Source organism: Echinops telfairi, unplaced genomic scaffold, assembly GCF_000313985.2.
Source record: "Echinops telfairi isolate 266 unplaced genomic scaffold, ASM31398v2 ScPeMD7_3509;HRSCAF=4178, whole genome shotgun sequence".
Classification (NCBI taxonomy): Eukaryota; Metazoa; Chordata; class Mammalia; order Afrosoricida; family Tenrecidae; genus Echinops; species Echinops telfairi.
The window spans coordinates 4,267,583-4,274,970 of record NW_022107407.1 but is presented as its reverse complement, the minus strand read 5'-3'; positions in this window follow the sequence as shown (position 1 = coordinate 4,274,970).

The window sequence follows — 7,388 nt, the reverse complement described above, 5'->3', positions numbered from 1 at the left end:
CCATAGAATATTTCAATATTGCAACCAAGGCTTGCGTTTTTCTTTATTTCTTCCAGATTAAGATGTGCTGGGCATGTTCTTCCTTTTGGGGTTTCTACCTCTAAGACTGTTCACATTTCATTATAATATTTTATTTTGTCTTCTCAAGTTGCATTTTGGATTTTTCTAGTCTGTTCTTTCACTTCATCATTTCTTCCATATGCCTTAGGTACTCTAAGATTAAGAGCATGTTTTGGAATATCTTCCGACATCTTCCTGTTTGATGTTTTCTTTATTTTTTGCCTTTTTAATGATTTTTTGCTTTCTTATGATCGATGCTCTTGATTTCCTCCCATAGCTCATCAGTCCTTCTGTCCCTAGTATTCAATGTGTCAAATCTGTTCTTTGGACATTCTCAAAGTTCAGGTGGGATATACTCAAGGTCATAATTTTGGCTCTCATGGACTTGTTTTAATTTTTCATCTTCAACCTGAATTTACGTATGGCCAATTAATGGTCAGTTCGACAATCAGACTCTGGCCTGGTTTTAGCTGCAAATATTGAGACCCTCCTTCTTCTCTTACCACAGTTATTGTCAACTTGATTTTGGTGTGTTCCATTTGGAGAAGTTTATGCATTGTCCATCTGTATTTTGCACAAAGGTATTTACAAGAACAAGTTGTCACTCTTGAAATAGTCTATAATGCAATCTACAGTTTTTGTTTTATCACCAAGACCATATGTTCCAACCACTGGCGCTTCCTCTTTGTCTACAATTTTTACATTCCAATAGCCAATAGTTATCAATGCATCTTGATTGCATGTTTGACCAATTTCTGCCTGGAGATGTTAGTAGAATTCATTAATTTTTCATCGCTAGCTTTTGTAGTTGGTGCATAAATTGAATAATAGTTCTATCATAGATGGCATTGTACTTTAAAATAGTTATTTTGGACTACAAATGCAAAACCATTCCTCTTGATGGTGTCATTCCTGGCATATCAAACCATATGATTTTCAGAATCAAAATGGCCAATACCAGTCATTTGAGCTCACTAGTACTTAGGAACCAATCATTACCAGGAGATAGTGGGAGGATTATTCTTATGCTGTGGAGATTAAAATCAATGTCAGAATTCAAAAGGTGTATGAATCATTGAATGAAAAACCAATTTTCTCTGTGAACTTGTACAAATATATTTTTAGAAATAATTTTATCAGGAAAACTAGAAGGCTAGCCTTAGAAAAACATAACACATTGTCAGTAAGTCTCTGGGTCTTGGAACTTGTCCCTTACTAACCTTTAGGACCTAACTTGGGTCCTTTGTCAAATGTGGAATTTTGACTAGATAGATGAATTCTACAATGATCTCTAGCTGTAAAATTCTAGGATGAATCCAGAAGACTCACAGATGAACTTTTCATTCTTGCAATGGATATGAGTTTTGTAAATGAATCAATTAGGTATTTCAAGAAATTAAACTCATTTTAGGTCTTGAAAATTTTCATGAAATAATTTTTCTACCAGGTTCAAATCTCTTGAATATTAGATATTCTCATTTCAGATGAAATTACTTGATCAGTTTACTATTTTCTCTGGTTTAAATATTTTTCTAGTGGTAATGCTTTGCAAAATGTTTTAAAAAACAACCATAATGAGCAAAAGCAAACATTATGGTGGCCTTTAGAGATGGAATAAGCAAAGGGAAGAGTACAAACTGCTATAAACACAAAGATTCATATAATCTAAATATGTGGCTGAAAGACAAAGTGAACAACGTTTGTCAATATTAAGCTGTGTTTTATAACTTAGCAGCAGTACAATCGAGATGAGCTTGGAAACGAGTGGTATATGATCATTGTGAAGAGGAACAAGAGGAGCTGGCCAAGAAATACTGTAAGTGTAAATAATATGAGTGTTTTTGTGTATTTGCTCTAAGAAACAGTCCAGGCACTGTTGCCAGCACCCTGTGATGAGTCTATAAATATTTAGTGCTTTCATGGTTTACCCACTAGACAATTGTTTGAAAATTACTCACTTCATTTAACTAGAGTTGGACCACACAGATGATATTTGCAGACCATCGTGAATTTTCAATCATGTCATGAAGAAATATTTTGAAAATCAACAGATGCGTAAGTTCAGAGATCAAACCATTGCTCTAAGTGCAATTAATGGACTTATAATGTATTATATTTGTTATAAGAACTGAAGTATTGGTGGTTTTTATATATAGGTATAATATTCTAATTAATTGCTTTAAAATGGAATTGTTATTTACAAAGTATTGATAGAGACAAAGCGTATGGAAAAACAAACTGTAATAGACAAATAATCAACATATGTACAACTGAGCCATATCCTTAGTCACACAAACTGACTGATTTCTGACAATTGGAAAATAATACTTACTATGTGCCAGGCAATATACAGGACTCTTTTTCATGAGCATAGTTGTCCCTGCAACTAAGGACATTTTATACACAAGGAAGCAAATTGTAGTTGAAAGAGACAAGTTATTTACTTGGGATCAAAACTTGTCATTTGTGGAGTCACAATTAAACCGGACAGCAGGGGTTGCAATAATTATAAAAATAAGCAATCTCAACATAATTGTATGAATGATATATGCAATAAATTTATTGAACAAATCTTTATTACAAATCACTGATGGAATTCACAATATATGTAGGAAAAACAGATAAGATATAAATAATAAATACATCTTTGATTAAAATTAGAGAAAAGTATTAAATCGGCAGAATGGAGAATTAAGAATATTCACTTATTTGAGGTATTAAGCAATGAGATAACTGGAGGGTTCAATTAGTACTCATCTGTGAAAAGTCAGTTGTAGAACGTCCTGGCAGAAGAGAGAGCATAGGTATAGGCTGCAGGTCTGCAGGGCAATAGAACCTATCAAGAACATGAGGGCATGGTGACCCTCAAAACTCACTACCATGGAGTCAATGTCAACTTATAGTGACCCCATTAGATGGGGTAGAACTGCGCCTGTGAGTTTCCACGGTAGCAATTCTTAATAGGAATAGAAAGCCTATCTTTCTCCTGCAGAACTACTGGCACTTTTGACCTGCTGATCTTGTGTTCAGAAGCCCAACGTATAACCACTATGCAACCAGGCTTCCTGAACCTGGGAGAGATGCTTGAAATGAAGCTGAAAAGATAAATTGCATTAGAATAATTAACTTCAGATGTGTAAACTATGTGAGCAAGCAAATGGAAAAAGATTAAGCAAGATCCAGAGGATGTGATAGAGGAATTGGAATTTCAAATAAAATTGGGTATGATGATATGCTTTTGTAGGCCAGGATGGTGAAAGTGAGGATGGACAAGATTGCTATATGTAATATATATCTTTATTGTATATATAAAATATCTTCATTATATATATTATGTTATATATTCATTATCTATAATATCTTCCATGTTATATATATCTTTCAACAATGACAAATAGTTACCGATGAGCCCAATGTATATCTGGTTTATAAATTTATGGTGGTGAAATTAGGAAAGGCCTCATGTGCCACTTAATCTTTATAAACTGGGATTGATGTGATCAGAGATAAATTTGTTATTGTTATGTTCTCTTTTAGGAGATCTGATGGTCCTTTGGATACAAGTATTGGACTGAAAACCACAAGGTTGGCATTTCAAAACTACAACAACCCTAATAGAGAGTGTTGATCAATTTTAGTTTCCACTCTACTGCCTCTAAAGATGAGTCATCTCAGAAGCAGGAACAGAGAGAATTCCCAGTACCTTCAAGGAAGAGGAACCACAGGTGGAGCAAGTTCAAGAGCATCCTCACAACTGGTTGCTATGTTTGAACAAATTGTTGCAGCCACCATGGCAATCCATCTCATTGAGGGTCTTCTTTTTTTCCCATAGACTCTGTTCTTTAACAAATATGATATCTTTGATACCTCCTGATAGCATAATCAATGGGCATGACATGAACGCTCACCGTCTTTGCTTCTAAAGATCACCCTAGTTTGGAAGTTTTAATAGTATTAAAAGATGCAGAAATCTTTGCTCTTGGATGTATTGATACTTTTACATGCAGTCTAGTTCTGTGATTTGCTCTATTTTATGCCTTTATTCAGGTTGACCTACAAAATACCATGATTTCAAACCATTACAGTGTCTTTATGTTGAATAGCATTAATGGAATTTTATTTTTATGTAAGGCCACTGATGATAATCAGGTATGTCATGAAAGACAGCTCTGTGGCTTCATTGTTATGTTGCTATTAAGAGTACTGCGATCAGACAAGTCCCTCTCCTTGAGCTGCAGCTTCAGTGCTGTCCTCTGAAGTGAATTCTTCTGGGGGGGAGGGTGGTGCTGTCCACTTAGTTGGTATTGGAGCTGACCCCTCAGGCTTCTCTATCGGTTCTGTTTCATGTCAGTGTGTTGCGTTCTTGTCTTGGAGCACTGGGTTGAAGTCTGGTCCTTCTTTCCCTGTGGAGACACAATCAACACCCTCCCCTAGTGCCCTGTTCCTCTGGCTACCCATGTCTTTTTTTCATCTCTCCTTTTTAGTGGGCTACCTTATGTATCCCTGAGTTAAGTCTGGCCCCTGCCATATTACCTGGACCCCTCCCCAGGGACGTATGTATACAGTAGCTTCTTTCTAATACCCCTTTTGAATTTTTTGAGCTTACCTCAGCAGACTCATGTAGTATTTGTCCTTTTGTGCTTGGCTTACTTCACTTAGCATTATTCCCTCCAGTTCTTCGGCAATGTGCTTCATGCGTTCGTCACTGCTTTTTAGGGATGCATAATATTCCATTGTATGTATGTATCAGTTTTTTAATCCATTCGTCTGTTGATGGAAATTCGGGCTGTTTCCAACTCCTTGCAATTGTGAACTGTGCCACGATGAACATTGGGCCACAGATGTCTGGCCGTGGCTTGGTTCTTGTCTCTTCTGGGTATATGCCAAGTAAGGAGATTGCTAGATCATATGGTAGTTCAATTCCAGCTGTTTTAGATATCATCAGATCGATTTCCTTAATGGCTGTACATACCTACAGGTCCACCAGCAGTGGACAAGAGTTCCTATGTCTCCGTATCCCCTCCAACACTTGTCGCTTTCTGATTTCTTGAATTGGGCTATCTTTGAGGGTATTAGGTGGTATCTCATGGTTGTTTTAATTTGCATTTCTCTTATGGCTAGAGATCTGGAACATTTTCTCATATGTTTATTGGCCATTTGGATTTCTGCCCTTGAGAAACTCCTGCTCAGGTCCTTTGCCCACCTCTTGAGTGGACAATTGTTTTTTTTCCTTGTAAATTAGCTGAGTATTATAGATTTTAGTGATAAGGCCTTTGTCTGATGTGTCATTGCTAAAGATATTTTCCCATTCTGTGGTCTCTTTTATTACTCTCTTGGCGAATTCAATGTACAGAAGTGTTTTATCTTTAGTATATCCTACCGGTCAATTTGTGCTTCCTCTGTTTGTGTCCTTCTTGATTTCTGATAGCCTATGCATTCCCTGTGCTAAGGTTCTCAGGTTTGTTCCAATTCCCTCATTAATGGCCCTAATAGTTTGGGGGTTTTCCTCAAGGTCTGTGATCCACCTTGAGTTAATTCTTGTGCATGGAGTGAGGTAAGGGTCTTGCTTCATTTTTCTGCAGCTACGTATCCAATTTTTCCAGCACCACGAATTGAAGAGGGCATCTGCTTCCCATTTGATATTTTTTGGGCCCTTATCAAAGATCAGATGTCTGTATGCTGATTATTTTATTTCTGGGTTTTCAATACTTTTCCATCAGAGCACACAGGAGCCAACAAGTGGGGAAGGGAAAAAAAAAAAGAGTGAAGCACATCCTGGCTCACCAAGCCCTGAAGACAAGTTTTCTGCTCAGAGCAGCAATGCACAGAGAAGACCAGAGGACTGGCCCCACTATGGGACAGAGTTCCTCACTGACCCATAGCACCATAGGGGACAACACTAGAGACACACGGTGCAAATTGTGTCTGCCCTGAACCCACTACTCTAAAGCCAGATACTGGGGGCATGCAGCAGAGCAGCGGGGGGAGCAGAACAATGAAGTCCCCAGGGAATGCAGGAGATTGATGTGGGGCCAGGCCATGACACCCCATCAGATTCGACTGGAAAGCACTTGTAGGGGACAACAAATAGACCTTCAACTATCTATAGGGTTTTTTTGGGGGGGTTGTTGTAGCTATTGTTTTGTTTTCTATTGTTTCTTCATTGTACTCAGTCTTGTGATGGTGCATATTGTTGTTGCTGCGTGCCTACCTGGAAGGGATGGGCAGGGAGAGGGGGAGGCCGGGGAAAGGACGTGGGTGTTGACAAACCCAGGGACAAGGGAGCAACAAGTGATTCAAAATAAGTGACAAGGAGGGTGTAGGAAGTCTGGCAGGAATGGATCAAGGACAATGTACCAAGAGGAATTTCTGAAACCCAAATGAAGGCTGAACATGATAGTGGGACAAGAGGAAAGTACAAAGAAATAGATGAAACAACTAGGAGGCAAAGGGCATTTGTAGAGATCTAAATACAGGCATACACAGATGTAAATATATTTAAATATGACATGGGGGAAATAGATCCATGTACATATATTAATAGGTTTAGTATTAAGGAAACAGTTCTCAAGTTCTCCCTCAATACAGGAACACTTTGTTCTAACAATTCGGCAGTCTGAGATGCTCACCTTCCTGATTGCTGAAGCCAACGGGTGCACAAGCAAATGTGGTGAAGAAAGCTGATGGTGCCTGGCTATCAAAAGATATAGAGTCTGTGATCCTATAGGCTTGAAGATAAACAAGCAGCCATTTAACTGAGAAACAACAAACCCCACATGGAAGAAGCTCACAAGCCTGGGAGATCACAAGGCATCAAAGGGATCACGTATCTGACATCAAAGATCAAAAACAAACAAACAAACACAAAACCCATAACATTGTGATTAAGGGGAAGTGCGGAGTGGGGACCCAGGGACCATCTGTGGGAAATTAGACATCACCTTGCAGAAGGACCACGGGGAGGAGATGAACCAGTCAGAGTGCAGAGTAGCAATGATGAAACATACAATTTTCCTCTAGTTCTTGAATGTTTCCTCCCCCCCTCCCCACTATCATGATCCCAATTCTACCTTACAAATCTGGCTGGACCGGAGGATGGACACTGGTACAGATAGGAACTGGAAACACAGGGAATCCAGGACAGATGAACCCCTCAGGACTAGTGGTGAGAGTGGCGATACTGGGAGGATGGAGGGAAGGTGAGAGAGAAAGGGGGAACAATTTACAAAGATCTACATATAACCTCCTCCCTGGGGGACGGACAGCAGAGAATTGGGTGAAGGGGAGTCAGACGGTATAAGATATGACAAAATAATAATAATTTGTAA